At 55.3% G+C, this 27,341-nt stretch overlaps 1 long non-coding RNA gene across 6 annotated transcripts in view; it reads left to right on the forward strand.

The window, feature by feature from the left end:
* Positions 1-21,233, forward strand: part of LOC111559453 — an 84,621-nt gene extending 63,388 nt beyond the window's left edge. For 5 of the 6 annotated variants that reach the window (XR_006593586.1, XR_006593587.1, XR_006593589.1 and 2 more), the window contains 2 exons: positions 1,261-11,748; positions 20,446-21,233. This is a non-coding gene — a long non-coding RNA (uncharacterized LOC111559453). Of the gene's footprint in view, positions 1-1,260; positions 11,749-17,420; positions 20,124-20,445 lie in introns of those variants that run through there. The other variant, XR_006593588.1, reaches the window with a different exon arrangement.
* The last annotated feature ends 6,108 nt before the right edge of the window (positions 21,234-27,341 follow it).

Genomic DNA, 27,341 nt, shown 5'->3' on the forward strand with positions numbered 1-27,341 from the left:
TTGGGGCAGGGTCATTTCGCTTGTGAGATCAGAACTGGGAACCCCAGCTGTTGGGCAAAAAGCCTCATGCCTGAGGGATAAGGACAACTTCTCTGTGTTTCTGCTTCCATGCCCCCAGAGAGGCACCCTGCTTACTGACTCTGGAGGCCAGTGGTGAGGGGTGAGCCCCAGACCTGGCCCTGGCTGTTAGCCACTTTCTCCCCGACAGCCGGTTGAGGGGTCAGAAGCACAGACCTGGTGCACCGTTGCTCACACAGCCTCTGCGGCATGTCTCACAGCTGATTCCTGTGGACCTGGCGTCGAGTAAGGGCATTCTGTGTGGGGCACAGTGCCACCCAGCACCTTCTCCCTTGCGCTCATCTCTGCCCCAACAGAGAAACTTCTGGAGCCCCGAGATAGCCAAACACTCACCATCACTGCCACCAGGAGTGTGTTGGCCCAACCTCTTGGGTCAGCGTCTGTGTGTACCCAGAGACATCAAAACACTCCCACCCTGTGACCCAGAAATTCCAGGAATGGGTCCTAGAAGAACATCCCAACCTGTGCACAGAGGCTGCATTGATGGGACGGTCCCGCAGCTTTGTTTACCAGGAGAGGAGAGATGGACCTAAGCCCAGCGCCCACCTGGGGCGATGAGGAACCCACAGGGGTTCCAGGCAGCTTCCAAAGGGGTGACGTGGAGGGATGTTTGAAGACCTAAAAACATGCTTGAGACAAGTGTGGGGTGACGGGGTGGATGTATTTTATAGAACAGAATGTATTTCTGTGTAACCAAAAAACATATATACGCCCAGTCACAGGCACACATTTAGAGAAAGGCCCAGCCAGAAAGTACCCTCAAATAGTTACACTGGTTAGTCCCTAGAGAGCTGGGACGGCAGATGATTTTATTTCCTTGTTGTGCTCTGCTGTTATTTCTACAGTTGGTGCAGTGGGCATTTATTGCTTATTTAATGAGAGGGAGGGGGCCCTGTAACTGGGAGGGGTATGGCCTTCCCCACCCCTTTGGAGACTGACGTAAACTCCACAAATAGGTCCATTCCAGGGCCTGCGACAGTCTGGAGCTGGTTTGCCTCAAGTTCCCTCCTGGGTCATGCCCTCGCCCTAGACTTGGACTTAGCCACTCACTGCTCTTTACGAGACAGTAATACCTGTAGAGGCTCCCGTGGGAGGGAGGGGTCCCTTCCTATGCCACGTGGCTTCCAGAGCCTCCTTCTCCCCTCTGTCTCTGCTCTCTGTTTTCTCCCCATTCCTTCTCAGGAACAGACAAACTTCCCCCTCTGGCCTGAGACACAGTAACTCCAAGCCACCTGTAGAAGCCTGGACCCCACCACAGAACTCTGCAGGTAGCCCTTCCAGAAAGCGCAGGCTGCCCAGAATTCTTACAGCAGCGACCATGTTCTTTTTAAAACTGACAGAACTTCCCAAGTTCAGAAGCTCCTAGGGGATTAGCTGGTCGCACATCAAACCCATCCGGAGAGCTTTTAAAAATGAAGGTGCATGCGAACAGACATTTCACCAAAGAAGATACGCGGCTGGCAGGTAAGCACATGTAACAATAATGGTCAACAACATGGGCCATCAGTGAGATGCACCCCAAAACCACAGTGAGCTCTCGCCCCATAGCTATTAGAGTGGCTGATGTAAAAAAAAAAAATAGTAGCAGCATGAGACGCTGGCAGGGATGCGGAGAAACCAGACCACTGCTGCCTCGCTGTTGGGAAGGTAAAACGGTCCAGCTGCTCCGGAAGACATTTTGGCGGTTTCCTTTCAGAGTAAATGCACGCTTCTCGTATGACCTAGCTATTGCACTCTTGGGCATTTATTCCAGAGAAATGAAGACTTATGGTCACACAACATCCTGTATCAGAATGGTCATCGTGGTTCTATTCAGAACAGCCCCCAAACTGGAAGGTGCCCAGATGCCCTTCAGGGGGCGAATGGATACTAAACTGGTGCATCTGTGCCATGGAGCACGTATTCCGCAGCCGTCAAGAGGAAGGAAGTAATGATGAACTTCCAGGGACACTGAGTGAAAGTCTATGATTTCATTTGTATAACATTCCTGAAAGGGCAAAATGGTGGAGCCTGGGGACAGATTGGTGGCTGTTGGCGGGGAGGGACTGCGGAGGACAGGTGGGCGTGGCTATGGGGGGTAGCACCGAGAGCCTGGTGATGGAACAGTTGTGTGATTGATCACGGCGGGCGGGGAACTACCGCAAGCGACCCGGGTGTAAAATTACATGGAGACCCACATGCACGCACACGCATGTGCTCGTCTGGTGAAGTCAGAATAACCTCGGCGGATTTACCTATGTCAGTTTCCTGGTCTGGATGGTGTCTGCAGTTGCACAAGGGGTTATGGCTGGAGGAGGCTGGGGATGGGGGTTCATGGGACCTCCCAGGATGTTGTATTTTACAGCTATGGTTTTTTCAAAGGAAAGAATTAGAACAAAGCAAAGGTGCAGAAACACACCCCCAGAGGCTATATGACTTAATTGGTCCGTCTTAGGGCCCAGGCATCCGTACATCAGTGTTTCTCAGAGGCCCCGTTCCTGCTGTACGGCCAGGAATAGACACACTGACCACTTCCTCATTCAGCAGAGGGAAACTGAGGCCAGAGAGGGGAAGGGGTTTTCCCAGGGCCACAGAGCTGCTGCAGGGTGACTGAAGGGGATGGCATCCAGCTGTAAGCGGCCCAAGGTTTTTCCTGCTGCTCCGGGCTGGGACTGAACCAGGCAGTTTGTTTTCACGTAAACTTTTATTAAAATACAGTGTACAGCTTATTGCATTGTCACAAACAGCACACTCATGTAATCAGCACCAAGGCCCCAAAACCAAGATGACCCAGGCACCCTCTAGAACCCCACTCATGATCAAGCCCCCTGGGGCCCCCCTGGGGCCCTGCCAGTCTTGGCCCATCCCCCAGGGGAGCCCTGCCCTGACTTCTTACAGCACACAGAGTAGTTTTTCCTGTTCCTGAACTTTGTGTAAATAGTTGGGTGCTGTTTAGAAGCTGTGCCAAGGGAGACTGGAGCACCCAGTTTATTCTGAAGGAAAAGGAAGTGGCCTCCCCAGGAGCCCCATAAAGGAGGGCTGGGGGTGGGGGATTCAGAGGAAGGACTGTCCCGGGGCGGTCTTCCTTGTCCAGGGTGGCCGGAATGGGCTATTTATGCCCTGAGCTAGAACTGGAGACCAGAAGAGGAGCTGGAGCCCTGCCTGGCTGACTGAGAGCCTGTGTCCATGAACCTGGTCCAGGGTCCCCCAAAGATCCTGGGACCCCTGAGCAGGGGGAGGTACAGCAGCACCAGTCCTCATGTAGGACTGGTGGCATTGAAGAAACCACCTCTCAGTTTCCCTGCATATAAAATGAGGATTTTATATATGTGAATAACACAAATATCTACTAATGCAGAATCAATGTTAATGTAACACATTAATATTTCACTTCTATACTGTTGGTGTTAGGCATTAATATATTCTATATCGTATGTTACATAACATAAGATACATTGAGTAATATGCAAATCTTTTGAATCCTATCTATACTAATGATAGCTGGCATTTGTGGAATGCTGATTCTGTATCTGGCATTGTCTTAAGTGCTTTAAATGTATAAACCAACAGGGTGGCTGGGTGGCTCGGTCAGTTAAGCATCCAGATTCGGCTCAGGTCATGATCTCGCGGTTCATAGGTTCAAGCCCTGCATCGGGCTCTGTGCTGACCACCTCATCTCGCATCATCCGTGTGAGGTGGAGCTCTTATTATCACCGGAGGAGGAGGTCGAGGCTTCGAGTTTCTGTCACCCCCAAGGTTGGACTGGGGTGTGAGCTCAGGTGGTTGGTTCCAAAGCCAGGTATGCTCAGCCAGGCGGTCTCTCGTGTTCTCCGAGCACCCTCAACCTAGGCCTGTCCTGCGCGGGCCCGAACCTTTCCTGTTGACCGCTGGGCTGAGCAGCAGACAGTGGTGAGCGGAACGGGCCTCCATCTGTGACTCCAAAGCTGCATGGACCCAGCAGGGTGCGTGGCAGAGGCTGGTTCTCCTCTTATAGCTAGTCCTCACTGGGCTGATGGAGGGTCAGGGAGACAGCAGCAAGGGGACCGCCAAGGGGCTCAGTCCACCGAGGGGACCCCAGGGATAGGCAGAAAGGGTGGGGAGGAGTGGAGAGCCCAAGCAGAGGTCACCACCCACCACAGGGTTTAGGGTTGGGCCACGGCAGGCCAGGTCAGCCCTGCATGGCTATTAGGGCCCCTCCGTCCAGTGGGGGCAGGTGGTGCTCAACAGACAGTCCCCATCTTCACATGCATACTTCAGTGACAGTACTATCTGATTGGAAAATCTCATGTACCCTTCAACATCTTGGACCCGTGTGTCACAACATAGCAGAGTGTCACTGTACCTCCCTCCTGGGCTCTGGCGAAGACTGAATGAGTTGATCGCCATAAAGTGCTAACAGCAATGCCTCCCTTGTAGCACATAGGAACTGCTCAAAATATACTCATGGTCATTGGGGGAGTGGGAGAGAGAAGGAAGGGAGGGAAGGAGAGAGAGGGGAAAGGAGGAAGGAAGGGAGACAGTAGTCTGCGTGGGGGGTCAGGGTAGGCAAAGAAGGCTACACCAAGGAGTTGACATTTGAGCACAGTTTTGCAGGGTGAATAGGAGTTTGCTGCGGGATAAAGAGGCAGGGGATGGAGTGGTGTTCCGGCTATAGAGTGCCTCTGAGCTGCACTGGTAGCCTTTGTAAATTCATTGTGCCTCATGAGGTTTATGCAAGGGTTAGATGAGAAAAGCACCTGGCACTAGGGGGCTCTCGTCCTGGTATCTCCTCACTTGACTGGAGAGGCCAGTCACTGGGCGACAGATGTTGAGGGCTGGGTCCCCTTGTCTGGACTAGGGGCTTCCCAAAGGCAGGAATCGCTCGCCTCTGCCAGTGAGGGTTCTGGCACGGCAGGGAGGTGAGGCCTGCCTCGCCAGCCCCGCCCTCTCTCCCTCCCAAAAAAGCCATAGGTCACTGGGGCAGGTGCAGGACAGCAAACAGTCTGGGATAGTGACGGGGTGGCATCCTGACACCGTTCTTTATGTCCCCTTTTCTCGTTGGGCTCTGGCAAGGCGCTGTTGAGCCCTGGGGCAGCTCTGGCTCCGGGGGGAGGGAAGCTTGTCCTTGGCCTCTTCAGCCGGGGCTGGAGAAGGAGGGGGCGCCTGGGGCAGGGCTTGGTTCTGGGGAAGCTAATCTGCTGAATACGGGACCCAGAAAACCAGCGATGCTTTCGTTGGACCGGAAGTGGGGATGTGGAAGGGGCGGGGGGTCAGCCTCCAGCAGGGAGAGTTTCCATGAAGGCTGTGTGGTAAGGACAAGTAGGTAAACCGAGGCCGAAGCTCAGATGACCCGTGGTAAGCACCCAGCATTGGCTCAGAATGGCAAAGCCCAAGCGCCAAGCACAGGCCCACGGGAAGCAGGGGCCCTGGGCTTCTGAGACATTGGGTGGGGGAGAGGTGTGCAGGGGACCCCAGTGGGGAGAGGTGGTGTCCCATGAGGAAAGGCAGCCTGGCGTGGGAGGAGAGGTGGAGTCCAGGGACAGTGCCTCCACGGCTGTGTCGGCTGTCATAGCAGCCGCTGCCTGGAAAGGCAGGGACAGGGCAGGGGGAGCCAGGCCACCGAGTAGTGACAGGCACACCCTAAGACCCCAAAGGCCTCAGACACTGGCCATGCCACCGTGCGTAGCAAACAGAGGCTCCTGTTTCTTTCTCCACAGTCATTTCACATCCATTATTTCCCCCTGTGAGTGACTTACTGTTACTTACCATCCTTTTACAAATGTGGAAACTGAGGCACAGAGGGGCGAAGGGACTTGTACCAAATCCATGGTGAGTCAAGGGTGGAACGGGCCCTGACCTCAGGTTGGGCTGTCTTTGGGGCCAGATCCAAAGCTGGACATCAAGTCTCTTTGCCGGGCCTCGGGGCTCTGGGCATGGAGATCGTAGGCCTGGCCTGTGGTCTGCAAGGACTCGGCCGGGAGGCCTCTTTGGGGACAGAACACGGTGGTCCCAGGCCGGACAGACCTGAGTCCCAATCCCAGCCCAGCCTCTCAGAGCTGTTAGACTCTGCGCATGGTGCTAACCCCTCTGAACCTCAGTTTCCTCACCCACAATGGGGGCTAAGAGGCTGCCTCGCAGGTTGCTGTGGGACCTCGGGCAGGGCCCCCTCCTCTCATCTGACTGCACCCACCTGCCCTTAGTGGAGCCAAAAATGTCCAGGACACACAAGGCCCTGCCTTTGGGGAGGGACACCCGAAAGGCAGTGAACAAGCACACAGATAAACGGCTTAGCCCTTTTCACATAGGGCTCTGAAAGAAATAAAACTGAGTGATGAGTGGATACCATAAGGCGCTGGGGCCGCTATAGACACCAAGGAAAGGCCTCTCTGGCCAGTGAGTGATGGGGACTGAGCATCCTAAGTAAAGGGAACAAGTGCAAAGGCCCTGGGGCACGAACATGTTGCAGGAACAAGCAAGGCAGCAGGTTGGTTGGAGGTGTGTCCACGTGGGCAAGGAGTGTATTGTGGCCTTGGGGAGTGTTCACAGCAGGACCTGGGGTCAAATCTGGCTCTGCTCGCCGGCTGAGAATCCTGAACAAGCGACTTCTGTAAAATGGGGTAGGATGAGATGAGGGTGCAGACGCAGGGGCCAGCTCCTGCGTGGCAAGGGTTTGTCAGTGGCGGGGGTGGGGGGGGGGCCCATGAGCAGAGCTGCACACTAGCAGGCCAAGGCCCCAGTTGGGTCTCTGACTACAAAGAGCCTCGGCCTGGGAGACTCCCTGGGGGACCTCGGACCTTGGCTTCCCCAGCGAACAGAGAGCAGCTGGACTTGATACTGCTAAAGATGCTTTGTAACTGAGCTCTCTGAGCGGGGGTGTGGGAGAGAGACAGAGGGCGAGAAAGCACATGGTTTCTTGCATGTGGGCGCCAAACCCTTCCCGGGGCTGCTCACCCACCCCAGGACCTGTCCTGGGACCACCCAGTGTGGCCTGAGCCGGCACGGCCCCCGGGAGCATTTGTTGTGTGTCGGGGGTCACCGGTAACCCTGTCTCACTTCTGTCACCCTCAGGAGTTCCCTGGAGACCAGAAGCAGCCTGTCCACTGACCACTACGGGTACCGTCGCTCCCTCCACTCTGGGCCCACTGTTCCCATCGGCACCACGGGGGGGGGGCCCAGGAGGCATCAAGGGAAATTAGTCCCCCCATTGGGCCCTCAAACTCCCCCAGGGACCAGCAGTACTGCTGACACATCCCCTGAGGACTAGTCCAGCTAGGAATGGTCCCTCAGGGTCTCCGCTAAGGGTTCCTCTGAGAACCAAGGCTGGTGGTCCCTCTGAGGGCCAGCCCACAGCCGCCCGTTCCCATGACGCCCAGGCTGCAGCCCAGGGGCCAAGCTGACGCTTCCAGTTGGTTTCCCGATCACGGTTCCTGGAAGCCGGGGTGTCTGAGGACCTCTGCCTTCACATGGCTTTTGGATCTTGTTGTTTCTACGAGATGTCTTCAGAAGGAGGCATTGTTTAATGTTACAAGAAGGGGCCAGAGACTGAGGCACACAGGAAGGTCCCCTGGATCAGAGGTCAGCCGATCTCTGCTCACAGGCTGGGGCCACAAAAGACCAGGAAGGGGCAGCTAGCTGGCCCCGGCGCGGTGTTGGCATGGGGAGCCACGTCCAGTGTAGCGGCGCGCATCGGGGAGGGGCGGACTGGGCCACGCCGACTGGAAATAGGCGCATCCCTCTCCGTGGGTGGGAGATGCGCCACTGCCAGGAAAGGGCATATACCCGGTGAGGAGCCACAGGGTTGGATGTGGCCGGACGTGCCCAGCCGGGGAGGGTGAGGCAGAGGGCCCGGCGGAGCTGAGTCGCACCAAGGGGCCCGAACGGCTGAAAGCAGGCCCAGTGGTCGTGAGCCCCCTGCACTGGCGACACGACCGGGCCTGGGCCCCCTGTGCAGGGGGCGGGTCTAGTAGTTGCTCCCCTGGGACGAGACGGTCATGGCCACCAGGTCTGAGACCCTAAAGCTGCCTGAGGCAGTGAGAAGGGCAGAGGGGTGCTTTCCTGATCCAGTGTGGGGCTGGCAGCTGCTGGCACACTCCGATAACCCTGTAGGGGGACGCTCCATGGCCACAGCCACACGTGACGCTAACAGGCGTGTGTGGGTGCCGCGAAAGCTGACGGTGTCCTACTTCCTCACGAGCACTCGGAACGGGTTGGTGTTAGCCCGTTTCACAGAAGTCGCTGGTTCAGGATTCTCAGCTGGCCAGCAGAGCTGGACTTAAACCAAGTTCCTGCTGTGAACGCTGCCCAAGGCCACAATACACTCCTTGCCCCCGTGGACACACCTCATACCCTCAGCTCTTGGCAGAGCGCTTTGCACAGTCTCACACGCACCGCGTGCAGAGCATCGGCACCCTCCGTTCCTCACACAGGCAGACCCTCACTCCATCCCTCCTGTGCGTGGGCTCACCCCCCCACACCCCTGGCCACGCTCTGCTTTCACAGGCTCACAGCTGGACGCACCTGCCTGGCCAGCCTGGGGTGCTGGGCACGTGTATGGGTGTCTGTGGCAGAACGGGCTGAGCCCAGGGTGAGAGGCTCACGAAACTCCTGTAAATCAGCTGAGCCACTGGCTTCTCTGAAAGCCACCAACATGTCAGATGGCCGTGTGGCTCCACCCGCTTTTTCTACCCCCGCCAGCCAGCTAGTCAGCACTCTGCTAGGGGCCGGGCCGGAGAAGGCTCTGGAACGAAGGGGGGCAGGGGGTGAGGCTTTTGTCCCAGAGTGTCTGGGGGTTGGGTGGGGACTGTCACGTGTCCCCCTTTCCCCTCAGGTTTAACCCAGACCCAGCTCTCGCCAGGCCTGGCAGGCGGCCGTGGTCAGGGAGCGGCCATAGTAATCACCCCCCTGAGGCTGGCCGCACTTGACCCAGTGCCTTCACAGTCCTAGAGGACCAAGCTAGGGGTCAGAGCAGACAGCAGGACCACCCTCAGCTCTGCCCTGTCCCCTCCTCCCCCCAGCCCTTATTTCAGGTGTCAGGTGCTTGCTACACCATGGTCAACAGTGCTGCCTTTGCTGGGCTCCTGTGTCAGGCAGGGGCTCAGGCAGCAAAGGAACAAAGGAATCAGGTTTTAATATACTGTGTCGGGTGGCAAATGCTATGAAGGAAAAGAAATCAGGGTGAAGGGGATAGAGGGGATCGGAGGGTGGCCAGGGAAGGTCTGTGAGGAAGTGCCGTTTAACCGGAGACCAGAAGGAACGTGGGGGTGAGTCCCATGACTGGAGGAAGAGCATCCAGGCGGTGGAGATGGCCAGTGCAAAGGTCCTGAGGTGGAGCATGCTTGGCCCATTTGAGGAACAGAAAACAGGCAGGCGCTAAACAGGATCCGCCCCCATTCCTGTGATCCTGCGGTCCCACGCGTCCTGACTTCTGACCCTCACAGCAGCCTCGGGACACAGGCAGAGCCAGGCTCGACGTTCGCATTTCACAGATGAGGAAAACTTGAGATGCAGAGACCAGAGGAATAGTGGTGCCAGATCCAGGCCTGGGACCCAGGGCCCTCACCTACCCCTACCACCACCTGGCCTCTGTGCCCTTTTCGTGCAGCAGGGTCACCAGGTTTGCTGTGGGAGCCTCTGGGAAACCTGGCCCTCAGGCCCCAGTGGAGGGGAGGAGGTGCCATTGGAGGTCCTGGAGGCCCCATTCACGGCTTAGGAATTCAGAAACAAAGGTCCCAGCCAGTAATTGCCTCCTTTCAAAGGCACAGCCGGCTTCCTCTGCCACAGGCGTGAGAGGGAAGCTGATGTCCTTGTCCGGGGGAGAGGGGTGGGGCAGCACTCCACGGGGCCTGTGCTACCTTGGCAAACAGGCCAACAGGCTCATCACCCTTGGCAGATGGCCACTGTCACCCTCCGTCCCCATCTACCCCGCAGTTAGCAGCCCGGTTATCCAGTGGCTCATCTCTCCCCAGCCCCAGAACAGCGTGGGGCTTCCTGGGTCCAGCTTGGACCCATCCTGTTGGTGCTGGGTGTGCCCTTTCCCTCACTGGGCCTCCCTCTCCTTGTTTACACAAGAGGAGGCTTGGACTGAGCCATTTTAAATGCCCTTCCAGTTCTGACTGTCCACGATGGGACATTTCTGAGAGAGCTACTCTCCGAAGCAGGGGAGGGATCATTCTCTGGTGTGGGGGCTCTCCTGAGCCCTGGGGGATGTTCAGCAGCATCGAAATGCCACTAGATGCCAGTAGCACACTCCTTCCCGGTTGTGGCCACCCCAGACTTCTCCAGACATTGCCAAGTGTCCCCTGGTGGCGAGGGGGATGGTGCCTTAACAGCTGCTGAGTGAGAAGCTCTGCTCAGCATGTTTGCCAACAGCAGACAGAAAACTGCCCTCCTGAGCCCGTTGACCTTGTTCTTGGGCTTTGCCAGAGCACGGGGCTGGGGTCAGGCCCCTGAAGCCTGGCGGGCTTGCTCACGCCGACTCCCATCTCAGGCCGATGTCTCCTGGATGTCACCCCTCACCCATGGGCATATAGTCTTTTCTGAGCCTCAGCTTCCCCATCTTCCAACAGGGGAGGGGTGTAAGGATGCCGAGGGACCACCGCTTTGTAAATGATGTTGAGCAAACCGGGGACCTGAAGGAGCGGAGGTGTGAGCGTGCTGTGCTTTGTGGGTCCAGACCCTTCCATTCTGCTACCCAAGACCCTTTGTTCCTTCAACTAATGATGACAGGGGGCCAGCGGTGGGCGAGGCGTGAGGCTGGCCCGTGAGATGGGCTGTGAAAGGAGGGGCGTGGGCCCTGCCCGGGATATGCCCAGAAGATGCTCGTGCTGCAGCCATGGCAGAGAGGCAGAAAACGAGTGAATAAACGGGATCGTTTCAGAGGATGGTGTGTCCAGGGGAGAGAATGAGACAGGGTGTAGGGTGAAGGAGGCTCGGATGGTCAGAGAAGGCTCTGAGGAGGTGTTGGAGGTGATATCTGTTGGATGATGAGTCTCTGCCCTGGGGGAGGGGGCACCCCCAGCAGAAAGCCCTGCACAGAAGACCTGAAGGGGGTGGTGGGTCAGGGGGTGCGAAGGGGGCCAGGTGTCTGGGAGTCGGGAGCCTCAGAGAGGTCAGGTGGTATGGTCTGTCGGTCCATCAGCAGGAGCCGGTCACCAGTCGGGAGTTTGGCCTTTATTCTGAGAGCAGTGTGGGGCCACATGAGGGTGTGGCCAAATGACACGAAGGTCCCTGTGGCTGGTGTATAGGGAATGGTCCCTAGGGCGGTCAGAGCAGAATCAGGACCCACGGGCAGGGATGGAGAGAGAGGCCCGGCTGGTGGTTCTGCTCCATTGCCTGTGACTGCCAGGTCCTGAGGCCACCGAGCCACCCACTCTGCCTGTCCCCACCCATCCCCCCACCCCATTCCTGCCCAACAGCCCCTGGCTGGCCTTGGCCCCTCAGCCCAGCCCGGCAGCTCTTCTCCCTCCCTCCCTCACTAGCTACAGGAGTTCCCCTCCTGGCAGCCAGTGAGCAGCTGTCATGGAGGTTCCATTTTAGATTTTATCAATGTGTCCCTGTCGCCCGGGCAACCGCTCCTGGTGGCCCTGTCAGTCTTTCTCCGGCTGCCTTTCAGAGCCAAGCTGCTCCCACCCACACCATGTGGCTATGTGGTGAGTTCTCGCTCACTCGGGCCGGACCAAGATTCCACCAAACGTTATTGATCTGGGTGTCAAGGTCAGCGTTTGTCTGTCATTTCGCCCCCTCCTTGCCTCACGTCCGGGTCTTTGGGGCCTGAGCCACTCTGGGCCAGGCAGGCGGGTGGCCGACTGCCCGGCCAGGTGCAGGCACGGCCGCCAAGTGTCCGGGGCCTGGCTGGAAGAAGGGGCTTGGGGAACGGCCATCAGGAGCCCCGAGCATCCAGGCCCCCCAGGATGACAGTCCAGGGGCCCCTGCAGCTGGGCACAGCCAGGGCTGCCTCGGCGTACCCTGGGGACCCACAGAGGAGCCCCAAGAAGAACCAGCCGCCAAAGACAGCAGCAGTCTAAGACTGGCCGGGTGAGCCGCACCAACAAGTTGCTAGGCTTTTGTGCGCGCTGCTCTTTGTATTGGAGGTGTGTGTTCTAGGAGTGGGCTGGGCAGGGCCGGGCCGTGTGAGTGGGGGCCGCGGTGGGACCAGGGTGGGCCTGCGTGGCCAGTCCCCCAACCACCCCCAAACCCTCTCCAACCCCGGTGGAGGAGCCACAGTGGTCTGGCTGGAGACTGAAAGGTGAAAATGCTCAAGTTCAAGGCCTTTTGCCTGGATTACTGGCAGTTCCTGTGCCTGCAGCCGCTGCATGGAGTCTATAAAAGGAATGTGGATGGTCTTGGGAGGACCTCTGCCATAGGGCAGGGGGCTGTGAGGTAAAGTCCCCCCCACACCCTGGCCTGCCCACTGGAGGGCCTTCCCAGGTCGGCCCAGGGTCCTTGCCACTGCCCAAGAACGGCGGCGGCCTGTGCTGTGGGTCACTTTGCAACTTGGCGTGATTGTCCCCTCCTCTCCCTCCGGCCCTGAAACCGGTAGGCTTTCTGCAGGGAAGTGGTCACCCCAGAGTGTTTTGTGGCCAAATGCTGCTTTCATTGTTTCTTGCTGTTGGGGTCCTCCCTGGAGTGGACTTGATCCTGGGCAGGTGTGGCCCCACAGGAGGGCAGCCTGGCCCTGCCAGGGCACATTCCCTCCAGCCTAATGGGTGGCTCATCTGATTAACAGGCATGACTACCTGGATACCAAGCAGGGATTTGAGACCTGTTTGGGGAGGCTGAATGGGGGGTCCCTGTTCTGGAGGTCAGGAGACCAGAGTTCAAGTCCCTTCCCTTGCTGTGTGACTTTGGGCAGGATGCTTTCCCTTGCCGAGCCCCAGTTTCCCCATCTTTAGGTATTCGGAACTGATAACAGCGGCATTTGGGGACTGCTCCCTGAAATGATGCAGGCTGCCAACACCATGCGTTCAAATGTTAACAAACCTGACAATATGGTCTGCACGTGTGTTCTGTCCGCTCGCACCCCTTGGCCGAGAAACGCCGGTGCCTAGGCCATCAGGAGGGGCATCGTGGAGCCATCCCCGTGGTCGCCTTGAAAGATCTGGGAGGAGGGAATCAGAATACCAGCTATTCTGAGGGAATTAGTTTTTCCTGATTTCACACTCTGTGAATTCCATGGGCATTAGCATGTGAGCAGTTCTGGGAAAGTGTGGGAGCTTTTCTTTTCTCTTCCAGGGGCTTTCTGCAAAAGGGGCGGGCACTGAGGGTCTCACGGCAGCCTCAGAAAGGAAGTCCCTACTCTTGGGCGGGTGCCAGCGACAGAGGCCTGTCCTGCATCTGATTAGCACGGCCACATCTGAGCGGAAGGCCACACCAGGTGGGATGTGCACGCTGTGCAGGTGGATGAGTCTTCACCCCCCACTTTGGGGAGTTTGTTGTTAGAGCCTTGGGGCACCTGGCGTATTCTGGCTGTTGGTTATTGACTGCTGAGGGCGGGGCACTTTACCTGATCCTTAAACCCTCACCCTTTCTGCAAAAGAGGCATTAAGCCCCCGCTTTGAGCAGGTGAGCCGAGGGAGAATGAAGGGCAGGTAGCCAAGTCAGTGGGGCCACAGTATTTGGAACTAAGGTCTCTCTTGTCCCAAGACGATCTCTCCGGAGTGCTCACGGCTTGAGGCCTTGCAGCACACCGGGGTCTTAGAGTGAGAGGGATGACTGAGGCACAGCCCCGGCCCACAGGGGCTCAGCTGGACGAGGCAGGAGTTGTCATGGACAGAGGACCAGAGTGTGGGGGCTCCACAGAGGAGGTGACAGCTGAGCGGGCAGGGAAGTGTCTGGAGAAGCTGGCAGGGCCGAGAAGGAGAAGGTTGGTGTTGAAGGCAGAGGGAAAAGCACGTGGAAAAAAACCCAGAACTTTTCAAAGGGCAGATGTCTTCAGGTGGCAGCAAAAGACCATGGAGCTAGGAGAGGGTCCCTAGGATTGGAGTCCAGGACCAGGGGGTGGGCTCTGTGCTGCACACAGTGAGGACCCCATGACGAGTGTAGGGAAGGAGTGACACATTGAGAGTCACCTCTGGGGGTCGCATGCTCTTTGTGAGGGGCATGGCTCAGCCTCCAGGGAGAGCTGGTGGAAGACCTCTTGGCTCCTGCCCGCCATGGGAGGAATAGATATAGAGTTGGGGCTCTTTTCCCAAGCCCCTACTACAGCCCAGAGACAATTGGGACATGGTCCTCAAGGAGCTCCCAGCCTCCAAGGGGGAAACAGACCCACTAAACAAGCCGTGAAAATTAAGGATGGGAGATCGAGGTGGTGCAAAGATACTAGGAGCATGAGGGAGGCTATCTGGGAGAAATCAAGGAAGGCTTCCTGCAGAAGGTGGCATCTGAGCTGATCGTAGAAGTGGGATTTTCCCAGACAGGGAAGGGCAGAGAGCACAGTTTAAACATAAGGAGGTAGGACCGAGCCTGGCATGGTTCAGAAATGGCCAAAGGAGAGGCTGAAGGGTAGGATACATATAAGGGAATGAGCCTAAAAAGGAAGGCAGAGTAGGTGACCATAATACTGACACTCACTGAGTACCGGCTACATGTGAGGCCCGGTTCTAAGCCCCGACTCTGCAGCAACCCAATGAAGAGGGGGACACGATTATCCCATTTTCCCGCTAAGGGAAACTGAGGCACAGGAAGGAGAAGTAGTTTCCCCAGAGTCACACGGCCTGTCAGTGGGACCATCAGGATTTCACCAGGTGGCCCAGCTGTGGAGGCCACCCACTGCCAGCTGAGGAGTCCCAACTATGCACCCCAGCAAATGAGAAGCTCAGGGCCGGGTCAGTCTCCTTTCTATCAGTAACCATAAATAAAGGTCAGTCAGGTAGATACGAACTTGGCTTTATGGTCTGGCCTCATCCCAGCAGAGGGCTCAGAGAGTCCCTTTCCCTGCAAGCCTGCCCCTGTGCAAGGTGGGACGCATGCCAGCCCACCTCTCACTGCCCGTGGAGGGGCTGACGGGGTCAACTCCGGGAAAACGCTTACCACACCGCGCTTAGTAGGGGCGTGGGAAATGGGGGCTGTCCTTGCCCCAGGAAGGCTTTGCAAATGGAACCACTTGGCTTTTTTCCTGATGCCATATTCCATTGTTTAAAACAGTGACCCAAAACTTAAGAGTATGAAAAGGATGTTTTGCAGACAATGCATAATTAAACACTTCTAAACACAGGGTGTGCCAGGCTCCCTTGAAGCTGTTAATTATTCTTCATTAGGGATCTTAAATTAATGTAAAATAATCCTGGAGCTCTGCCAGAGGCTGGGGCTGGGGGAGGGGTGGAGCTGCGTATTTCAACCAGAGAATGAAAGAATGTTCCTAGGGACTTCTGCATGCCGCCTGGGTGGATGGGGACCCCGCGGACCCTTCAGCTTGCCAAGCGGCCATGGTGGGAGGACACAGCCCTCTCCCCAGTCACCAGAGCCCAGCAGACCTCAGGGCACTCTTTCTTATTAATGAAATAGGTGCAGAGAATATAGAGAGTAGTATACCCACCTCCTGCCTTCAGAGACAAACTCTCACCAATGTGGCCCCTGTGGACCTCCCTCAAATCCCATCCCACCCCCGCTCCCCCTGGAGCTAAATCTAAGCAGAGCAACACCCCCCCCATTTCATCTGTACATTTCCCATGCACGTTCTTGTAACTTTGTCCACACAAAAGGCTGTTGTACATGTTTTTAAGCCCCAGATACATGATGCAATCTGCACCTCGCTTTAAAATTTTTTTTAATTGTAGTAAAGTACACATAACTTAAAATTGACCACCTTAGCTGTTTTTTTTTTATTTTTTTAACGTTTATTTATTTTTGAGACAGAGGGAGACAGAGCATGAACGGGGGAGGGTCAGAGAGAGGGAGACACAGAATCCGAAACAGGCTCCAGGCTCTGAGCTGTCAGCACCGAGCCTGACGCGGGGCTTGAACTCACGGACCGCGAGATCATGACCAGGCGCCCCACCTTAGCCATTTTTAAGTGTCCAGTTCAGTGGCATGAAGTACATTCACATTTTGCTGCACACACATCACCACCATCCATCTCCAGGATTCTTTTCATCTTGCAGCCCCTCCCAAAACTGTCCCCGCTAAACACGAGCCCCCCGTTCCCTCCTCCCTCAGCCCCCGGAAACCCCATCCTACTTTCTGTCTCTGAATTTGACCACTCCGGGGCCTCATGTACGTGGTATCATACAACGTTTGTCCTTTTGTGACCGGCTTATTTCACTTAGCACAGTATCCTCGAGGTTCATCCACGTTGTAGCACGTCTCAGAATTTCTTTCCTTTTTAAGGCTGGATAAGACTCCACTGTATGGATTGACCACACTTTGTCCATTCCTCAGTGGACACTTGGGTTCCTTCCACCTTTTGGCTACTGTGAGTAATAGGATTATGCACGTGGGTGTACAGGTATCTCTTCAAGATGCGACTCGCTGTTTTCACTCAATGTTTGTTGGTGAGATTCATCCATGCTGTTATGTATAATTCTCATTCACTCGTTTTCACTGATGTGTGGTATTCTGTTGTACAAATATGCCTTGTGCAATGATCTGTTCTGTTGTTTTAAGGTATTCAGGTGGTTTCCTGTGTTTTGATGTTACAGGCAGGGCTGTGGTGAACACTCTTGTGCGTAACTCCTTGCTCTCGTTTGCAGAGTTTCTGTAGGGTTTGTAACCAGGGCAGTACGTGAGTGCCTTAAGCCTCACTGAGCTTTGTGAAAGTGCTTTCCAAGGTGGTTTCACAGCGGGCAGTGGGTGAGAGTCCCCGTGTCTCCACATGCTTGCCTTCACTCGGTATTAAAAGCCAAATGTTATTTTTGGTGTCAAAAGGAGAGAAGGAGACAGAGAGAAGGGGAGAGCCATGTACATGGTGTGGGACGTCCTGAAGGGGAGGGTGAGACACGCATGACTGGCTGCCTCGATCTGTGTAGTCCCAGGTCCCCCATAGTAAGGAATTTTCCAGAGTAATTGTAACTCTGCATGTTCACTTGCCCCCGGACTGACTCTGTAACCTCACCTCTGAGCAGAGTGTGACTGTTCGGTTACAAATGTAGCACCAGGATGGAGCGCCTGGGTGGCTCGGTTAACTGTCCAAGTTCAGCTCAGGTCATGATCTCACGGTGTTTGTGTTTGAGCCCCGCATCGGGCTCTGCACTGACAGCGTGGAGATCTGCTTGGGATCTTCTGTCTCTGTCTCTGTCTCTGTCTCTGTCTCTCTCTCTCCCCCTCCCCACTCATGCGCTCTCTCTCTCTTTTTCACGAAAATAATAAACGTTGAAGAAATCTTTCAACAACAAACAAATGTAGGACTAGTTCAGATGATACCATTTATCAACTTGTTTCCTGATGGGCAGGTTTCACTGACCACCTCTGTTGGAAATAACCAAAGGCCAGGTGTGCCAAAACCACAGCGTGAAGAAACTGACTTTGGAGAGAGCTCCCTAAGCCTTGGCCACAGTGAGTGGACTTAGCGGGCTGACAGCTTCAAGCATGAAGCCCCGGGAACTGGACAGGCAGAACTTCTGGGGCCGCTCAGAGGGCACGGGGTGCCCCCACCGCACACCCAAGTCCCAGGCCTCAGCCCGTGGCTGGTGAGGTTCGGGCTGTTGAGGAGAAACTTGGCAGTGAGACCCTGGATGCTCTGTGACTGGAGGGGACAGAGCAGGCTCTGATGTCAAGCTGACCGGGAATCTGATCTGGCTGGTCCCTTTGAGAATAATTATTACTATTATTCCTTACTTTCACTGAGCATTTATAGGTGCTAAATGCTTTTCATGCCCTGTCTCCATTCGTCCTCCCAACAGCCTTATGACATAGATAACTGTTATTTTCCCCATATGTCTGATAACAAGAGGCTACGTGCCCTACCTAAGGTGACAGAATGTGGGCAGTCCAACCCAAACGATGGACCCCACGAGGCTGCCCTGCCCCACTCACTCTCTGCGTTGTTTACAGCCTCCTGCCTCCTTGCAACTGTTCCACTAGTTGTGGCTGCCTAGCAAATTACCCCAGAACGTAAGGACTTGAAACAGTGACCGTATTTGTCCTTCCCGTGGGTCTGCTCTTTGGGTGGGCCCTGTTCTACGCCCATCAGACGGTGTTTCTTGAAGACTGGAGGCGGGACTTCTCAGGAGCCCTGCCCACCCGCCCACTCACCCCGTCCCTCACCTGGCAGTTGCTGCTGGCTGTTGGCTGAAACACCCTTACGGGCCCCCGCGTGTGCCCTGGGCTCCTCACACCATGGTGGCTACGCCCCCAGAGTTAGCTTTCCTAGAGAGAGCCACGTGGGAGATGTGTCACCTTTCATGACCTCAGAAGGCATGCGGCATCACTTCCGTTGCGGTCCGTTCCCTGGGGCATCACAGAGTCTTTCCCACAGCCAAGGGGGGTGCGACTTACACCCCATATCTTGACCAGGAGTTGCAAGGTCTGGCCCAGCTATGGGGCCATCCTGGGAGGTAGTGTCCGCCCCGGTGACTGTCCAAGATACTTCTTTCCTGAGCCGAAACGGGCTTAGACAGAACACCTGGGATGCAGTTGGCACTTGACACATCACAGATCTTGTTTTCAGTAATGAAGTAAGTTTGAAGAATGTGTCGTTATTATTCGAGAGGGGGAGTGATCACGTCAGCTGGGAAAAGCTGGGAAGGTTCTTGTGCAGCTGAGACAGGTCTTGGGGGACAAGGAGGATTTTCCCATTGCCACGAGGTGGTCAGTGCCCGCGGCAGACAGGTGTGGAAAGGATGTGAGCGAGGTGGTGCATAAGCATTGGATCCGCTGGTCTCCGGTGGCGAGCCACAGAAATCGCCCGTGGCCAACCTGTGGGAGCGAAAGGGAACCTTGGTGCCGCTCCTGGGGGGGTTGAGAGGATCAGAGGAAGCTGGGGGAGTGGGCTGGGCCCCCGAGCAGGACCGCTCTGCCCCCTGGAGAGCCGCCCAGCTGTGAAGAAGGCTGCCTGCATCCATGGAGCCCACAGCCCTGTGTCTCCACTCAGGAAGTAAAGTCTGGGGCACAAGTCTGACGGGTCCAGCGCGGGCCATTTCCTGCCCCTCACTGTGCTGAGGCGGGGGGGAGTATCTGTAGGAAGGAGCCTCCAGGGACCCCTTGGCCCCAACCCCCACCAGCACTACACTCTGTGTGGGAGAGGCCTGGCCCTGGGCTATATGGGAGAGCTGTTAGGAAGGAGTCGTGGGGTGCGAAATGGCCCGTATTCCCCGTGAGCGTGGCCTCCCCGTTCAGGCACTGCTGGACCAGAGCGAGGCATGGTGACATATACACCAGAGGCTCAGTGTCACCAAAATGTCAGGGGCCTGGAGAAGCTGGGCTTCAGCGGAATAGTCAGGGAAGGCTTGAGGATCCGGGAGCCAGAGCTGAACCTAGCTCAAGTTCAGAGAGAATGCGATGAGGCCGCCTGCCTCCATCCACCTGTCCTCACCAGGTGCATCTAGAGGGCGCTGGAAGCAGGCTTCAGGGCTCCAGTCTTTCATGCTTGAGGTCTCCTGGCAGCCTTGTGTCTTAGTAAGATCCCTCTGGTGGCCAGAGGGCGGGGGAGAAAATACTGGCTCTCCCCAACAACCACTTTTGTCTCGGCAATTGCTGGACTTTGCACGTGAGATTATCCAGACTGAGTGATTGTCTGCACCTCAGCCCTGTCTTGGCAGCCATTGGATGGATGGGTCAGCCTGCCTGGGGAAGGGCATGCCAACATGAGGGGCCCCAGATGCCCAGGCAACTCACAGGTGGAAAGAGCTGGGCCCCAAAGCTTATAAGCTGGGTCCCTTCTCCAGTCAGGGCCTGTTATGGGGTCAGTTGTGCCCCCCACCCCGAGTTTATATGTTGAAGTCCTAACCCCAGTAACTCAGAATGGGACTGCATTGGAGATACAGTCTTTAAAAGGGCCATTAAGTTAAAATGAAATCATTAAGATGGCCCTCATCCAATATTACTTGTGTCCTTTTAAGAAGATATTAGGGCAGGGGTGCCTGGCTGGCTCATTTGGAGGAGGGTGCAACTCTTAATCTCAGGGTAGTGAGTTTGAGCCCCATGTGTAGAGATTACTTAAATAAACAAAACTTAAAAAAAAAGAAGGGGTGCCTGGGTGGCTCGGTTGGTTGAGCATCCGACTTCAGCTCCAGTCATGATTTCACAGTTCATGGGTTTGAGCCCCCATCAGGTTCTGTGCTGACAGCTCAGAGCCTGGAGCCTGCTTGGGATTCTGCGTTTCCCTCTCTCTCTGCCCCTCCCCTGCTCATTCTCTCTCTCTCTCTCTCTCTCTCTCTCTTTCTCAAAAATAAACATTAGAAAGAAATAGATTAGGGCACAGACATACACAGAAGGAAAACCATGTCTGATGATTAACTTTGTGTGTCACCTTGACAGGGTGAGGGGTGTCCACATCTTTGGCTAAACATCCTTCTGAATGTATCTGTGACAGTGTTTCTGGATGAGATGAACTTTGAATCAATAGACTGAGCAAAGCAGATTGCCCTCCCCAGCGTGGGTGGGCCTCGTCCAATCAGTTGAAGGCCTGAGTAGAGCACAAACTCCTCGTGCCTGCCTGCCCTTGAGCCCTGGCTCTAGACTCCCGCCAACACCTCGGCTCTTCCTGGGTCCCGAGCCTCCCAGCATTTGGACTGAAACTTGCCATCAGCATTCTGGGTCTCCAGCTTGCCAGCTGCCGACCTCGGGACTTGCCGGCCTTCCTAATCGTTTATGATAAATAAATGTGTGCGTGTATGTGTGCGTGTACACAGACACATACATCCCATTTGTTCTCTTCCTCTGGATGATCCTGAATGATTCACGGCGTGAGGACACAGGGAGAAGAGGCCATCTATCCACCAAGGAGAGAGGCCTCAGAGGAAACCAACCCAACCCTGTGGACACCTAGATCTCAGACCTCTAGCCTCCAGAACAGCAAAAAAAAAAAAAAAAAAAAAAAAATCATTTCTGTTGTTTAAGCTCTCTAGTCCCTGATGCTTTGTTATAGCGAACCTCTCTGTTTTCATCTGTGAAGTGGGCCCAAGGGCTCCTCCCCAGGCTTACCATGAGACTGCCATGCACAATGGGGTGAGGCCAGTGAGGCCCTCCCCATGGGCACAGGGTGGAAGCAGGGACCAGACAACCCTCAGCAATCAAGCAAATAAAATGTCAAAATCGTACCCAAAGACAGGCTGCTGTTTGATTTACGGTGCTGCATCACTGAGCCACGGGAACGGTCATTTCTACAGGAGCTGCAGCCCAGTGTCCCCCACAGGCTAGGTTTGTGAGGGTTGGCAGTGATGTGCAAATAGACAGAGAATCCTGAGGCTCTGTATATGTTCTTTTATTATTATTATTATTATTTTAAACCCTTATCAACCTTTTCACTTTGTTCAAGATACAGCATGTTCTTTGGGTAAGTGTATGTAAGGGTGCACATTTTTCCCTTCACAGGGGGCTCTGATGTGGCTCTGCCCTGTGCTGTAGCTGGCCCTGAGCCAGCTGTCCACATGCTGCGTTGTCCACTTTAAAGGGTCAGGCAGGGTGTTCTCCTCGGAAGGCCATCCCGAGACTGCGTTTCCCTCTGGATATGTGTAAAGGAGGCTTCAGAATGAGGGATTGGAGGGGCGCCTGGGTGGCTCAGTCAGTTGAGTGTCTGACTTTAGCTCAAGTCATGATCTCACAGTTCATGGGTTCCAACCCCACATCGGGCTCACTGCTGCCAGCGTGGAGCCTGCTCCGGATCCTCTGTCCCCCTCTCTCTCCGCCCCTGCCCTGCTCATGCTCTCCCTTTCAAAAATAAATAAACATTAAAAAAAAAAAAGAATTAGGGATTGTTTCTCCATAGAAGACATCGTTAGGTCAGTTGGCAAGTCTGAATAAGATTCAAGGATTAGATAATAGTATTGAATCAATGTTGATGTCCTGACTTTGAAAACCGTACTGTGATTGTGTCAGAGAACATCCTTGTTTTAGGGCAGACACTCTGGAGTAGCGGGGGCTTGAGGTGGGCAACTTACTCTCAAAGAATTCTGGGGAAAAAAAAGTACATGTGTCTGAGTGGGTGTGGGTGTGCTTGTACGTGTGGAAGTGTGGGGCGGGGGGGGGAAGAAAGAAAGACAATATGATAAAGCAAATTGGGTACAGTGTGAACGTGTGGGGAATCTGGGTGAAGGATACAAAGGGTTCTTTGTACTCTTCCCCCAACTTTCCTGTAAGGCTGAAATTAACTCAAGATACTTTTAAAAATAGTGTCAGGCACTTGTCTGGCACAGCACCACCCTGTCCTACTTGTCATCTTTCACGTCCACCAGTTTTGTTTGATCACCCTCACCAGCATCAGAAATTATCGTACCATTTGCCTAACAGTTGTCTCTTCTGCTCCCTCCCTCCAAATGTCAGCTCTATGGAACTCTGTCTTGTCCCTGCCCCATGCCCCCCTCCATCCTCTGTGCCTGGCACACAGTAGGGCTGCAGGTCAAAAACCCCGAGTCTTGTCCTTCCTGGTTTCCCCCTCAGACTTGCCAAGTGACCTTGGGCAGTGTCCCACCCGACTCTGGCCTTCCATTTCTTCATCTTGACCCCAGCTCTAAAGCTTTTGGACTGTGTGATGCAGAAAGCCGCAGGCTGCTGCACCGTCTCAGTGTCCCCCAGCTGAGATCCTCTCTGCTGCCGGGATTGCCGGGCCCCTCACTGTTCTGTCCCCGAAGGGGGAAAGAGCAGAAGACAATGTGTTTCGTGCACCTGACCTGTCAGGACACTGTCCCCAGACAGTGGGCCCACAAGGAGAGTGGGTTCACTTCTCTCCCCTGGCTTCTTCAGAACAAAGATGGGACAGATTTTAAGCCCAGTGCCTTCGGCAGGAAACAGTATCTGCCTGAAATTGAATAACATTGTCTTGTTTTCATGGTAACCTCTACTTCAGCAAGTGATATGAGTTTTCCATTTGGGGGAGTGACATAAAGTTTCCTTTTAAAATAAATGTATTCAGTAGTGAAAGCCAGTTAGTTTGTTTTTTTCGTGCATTGTTTTTAAACTTTTTTTTTTAACATTTATTTATTTTTGAGAGAGGCAGACAGAATGTGAGTGGGTTAGGGGCAGAGAGAGAGGGAGACACAGACTCCAAAGCAGGCTTCAGGCTCTGAGCTGTCAGCACAGAGCCCGATGCCGGGCTCGAACCCACAGACCACGAGATCATGACCTGAGCATAATTCATTCATGCATTAAATGAACTATCAGCATGTCCACAGAGAGAGTCTGCAGCATAAGGGTGGGGTGACAGTGGAGCTGGGAACTGCCTGTGAACAGAGGAAGGAAATGGAGGGGACTCAGCCAGGGGGCTGACCCGGACAGGGTAGGGCTGCGGTATTGGGAACAGCCCTGAGGCAGGGAGGCCACTGAGGAGGGGGGGTCCTGGCCCAGGGTGGTGCAGTCCTCATCAGTTCTCTTTGAAGGAGCTTCATGTGTGGGCACAGTCAAGGGGAGATTTCCTATTTGGAGTCTCTTGACCTGCATGCCAAGATCCAGGAAGCTAGGAGCCAGGGGCCACAGATGTTAGGCCTTTCAGCACATGATGGGCATCCAAGGGAACAGCTTTTCTCCTTTGCCCGAGAAGGAGCTAGGGGCTGGGCTCAGCCAGCAGCAAGTGGGATTTAGGTTAGGCATAGGGGAGGACTTCCATACCGGAGGAGGAAAGTTTTGTTGCCTGGTGGCTATAATGTGTGTTTTGGAGCAAAAGTGCTTGGGCCCAAATCCTTGCCCTGACATTTCCTATTTGTGTAACCCCGGGCATGCTGGTCAGCCTCTCGGTGCCTTAGTTTCTCCACTCTATAGACGAGGTAATAACGGTACCTACCTCAAGGACGGCCTTAAGGATTCAGTGAGGTAGTCACATGTAGGGCACTGGCTACTGTAAGCACTCGATAACTGCCAGTGTTATTGTTATTAGATGACAGTGAGATGTCTCTCCCTGGAGGTTTTGGTGGTTGCCACACCCAGCGACTTGAGAGACCAGAAGCTCCAGGGAGCATTGCTTTCCATTCATGATCCTTCGTGAACTTCTCAAAGCATGATCACACAGCATCGGCTCCTTGGATGCACTTGCTATTCACAAAACACCCCCGAGGCAGGTTTTGTTCTGTCCCCGTTTTGCAGATGAAGACACTGAGGCATTGGGGGCCGGGAGGGTATCAGGAATGGTTTAAAAAGACCCCCACCCCCCGGCCAGTGCAACTCAGTGGTGTGGAGAGGATACAGGTCTTAGTCAGGACCCCTGTTGAGAGTCCCAGATCTTCTGCTCCCCGGCTGTGTGATCTTAAGTAAGTCACTTAACCCCTCCGTGACTCCGTTTCTCCATCTCCAACATTAGGGAATGGGAGTTGGACCTCCATCGTTTCAACTGTCTGATTTCCCTATGTGGCATATCAGGGCACCAACCCTGAAGGCCCCGGTACTATCTGCCTTCGCCAGGGCCCAGAGAGAACGGAGTCAGAAGTCACAGAAGAGAGAAGCCAGGAGGACTGGCTGTCGGTGTGAATGATGGCTGATGTCAGACCCCGCCCCTTGGGGCTCCACCTGTCCCCTGCAGCCAGGCTGCCTGCAGCCGTATCCAGTCCTAGCCCTGAGATCTGGCTCTGCCCAGATCCCAGCGGGCATCCACCATACCAGGCACGTCCCTGGAACAGTCTCCCCCAACCCACCCCGACACTTAGGAGCTTCCCAGGGTCCTGGCTTTCCCTCCACTGGCAAAACTCGATATGCTCGTGGTGCCGTCTTTGTACTTCCTGCCCCCACCTAGTCTCAGGGGCAGGTGACACACAGAGGCTGGATGGTGAGCAGGTCCTGGCCCCAGACCTCACCCAAGGCAGGCCGTATCCTTTCTCTGGGCCTCAGTTTCCTCACTTACATTGTTACAAAGTAAAAAGGCAGACAGATCAAGTGAAAGAGCTATTCCTTCATTCAGCACATACTCTTTTATGAACTCCTTGTCGGGGCCAAATTGTCTGCCAGGGCCTGAGACACTGATGAGCAAATCCCATGTCCACCTTCGGGCCACTCCCAGTCTGGCTTTTTCCCTGGCGTCAGGGCTGTGAGGAGCCACAGGCATCTCTGGAGCTGGACCAGTCATGGCAGCTTCCGGTAGGACATGTCAGCTCAGAGAGCTTTGGCGGGTGAGGAGGAGCTCTTGAGAGTTCAAGAGGCAGTGACCCACGAGCCAGACACCCACAAATGGACTTTATTTGGCCTGCATGGAATTAGCCCTAACAGGGCATTTTAAGTTTGAATTTATTGCAGACGTGTAAAAACTGAGAGCTTTTAAGGGAAAAATCTGGATTTCTGACTTCTGAGAAAACAGAGCTCTCATTCCTACAGAGCAACAGTTGTCTGTTTAGACTGCGTGGTTCCCACCCCTCCGTCCCACCTGACCATCCTCCCCACCTCTTCCCACAAGCCGTCCCCATGTCCCCATCACCGTCCGTGGAACCTCTAATAGCCCAGTTGCTCAGGCCAGAAACCCAGGCATCATCTCTGGCTGGACTTTCTGTCTCACCCCTTATTGTATCCATCAGCAATCCCTACTGGCTCTCTGCTTTGAGAACGTTTCAGTCACTTGTCCCCACCATCTGGGCCACCCCCCGGGTCCAGGCACCAGCTGCTCCCTGATCCTTGCTTCTGTCATTGCCCCCCAGAGTCTCCCGTCTGCACCACAAGCCAAGTGGGACCCTGCGCACCCAGTCGGGGACCTTGGACACAATGTGCCTCGTGCTCCCCAAGATGGGTGGGGCAAAGCTCTTTCTCTGGCTTCTTCCTCAACACCTGACCTGAGTCGGTGGCCTGCTCTGCCTGCACCCTCAGCCATTAGTGGCCTCCTGAGCCTGAGACAAGGTGGCAGGAGTCAGGTTGGCCAGATGCCCAGGGGCTTGGGAGCCCAGCAATGATCACCCGTGAGCCAAGGCTCTTAACCACCTCGGGCCTCCATTTTCCCATCTGAAAAATAGGGGCATCCCTGTGCATCCTCTTCGTAAGACAAACACCGCTTAAGAGGCAGGAAGTTTAAGGGTTTCAACATTCAGCCACCTTGGCATGCGTTGAGTGCCTGCCTCACGCCTGGCCCTGCTCTGTGCACCACGGGAAGTCTCTCAATATACATGATGGGTGATTCATTTTGCTTTCAGCTTGAGGCAGGAGAAAGAACTCTGGCTTCAGAATTGGATGGGCAGAGCTGACTCTGGAGAAGGCATCTGAACCTCGGTGTGTTAATTTGTAAAGAGGCAGATGATAATGAGTGCCATTACTCAGGGTGTGGGGAGGTGTGCAAAGAGCTAAACTCTGTGGGTATTTGCCCCGCCTCCCACGGGCTCCCAGAGCAGGGAGGGAAAGGGATGCAGACACAGGCGATGTCCATGCAAGGTAAAGACTGGCTGTAGCCCAGGCTCAGGGACTGGAGAGGATGTGGGACGGAAGAGGCGGGAGCCCCGGAAGGCTTATCGGGTTCATTTACGTGCTTCGTGCTGGTTGTTCCTCCCACACCAGACGTCAGCCCTGCTTGGCTTCATGGTCTTCCTCGCCGGGTCCTCAAGTGGCATCCCGCACAATGAGGCAGTCAAGACGTGTTGACTGGATGAAGGAACACCTAGAGGTGATGGCCTTGGAAGGGGCACCTTCCAACGTGTATGGAGGGTTCACCAGAAGTGTGTGTGTGCAATGCCGGCCACAGTGGGGCCGCGTGCAATGGTGGGGAGGCCTTACAACCCAGGCCCTGAGGGTGGGGAGAGAGAGTAGTTACGTGCAGCAGGGGAAAGAGAGAGAGAGAGAGAGAGAGAGAGAGCTGTGTGGAAAGGGCCACCTGCCAGGCACTGTGGCCTCAGAGGGGCAGTGAGTGCCCTGACCACACCCCCGCTCCTCTGCCTCCTGCCCTCCTGCCAGGGTCTCCCATTGGCCACAGCCAACAGGTAACAGAGGGCATGGGAGCCTGGTGATTCAATCCATGGGCCCAGAGCAAAGTAGACAGTCCCATCTGCAGGGCATTTGGAGAAGAGCGGGCCCAGGTATGCAGAGCTCCTGTCCAGAGTGGGTAGGCTTGGAGCCAGGAGGGCTGGGGTGTGGCTGGACCACTTGTGGGGATCAGCAAGCTCCATGTGGGTGGCAGATGGCAAGGGGTCTTGCCTGCCCAGCTGTGGTTTGGCCAGGAGGAGGCCACAGCCAGCGGCAGGGAGGATGTCGGGTGTTAGAAGGAACCTGATGATGGACAGTGGGAGGCGGGCCGAAGGCAAGCAGAGCACTGGGGAGGCTGC

The sequence above is a fragment of the Felis catus genome, assembly GCF_018350175.1.
Source record: "Felis catus isolate Fca126 chromosome F1 unlocalized genomic scaffold, F.catus_Fca126_mat1.0 chrF1_random_Un_scaffold_34, whole genome shotgun sequence".
Taxonomy (NCBI): Eukaryota; Metazoa; Chordata; class Mammalia; order Carnivora; family Felidae; genus Felis; species Felis catus.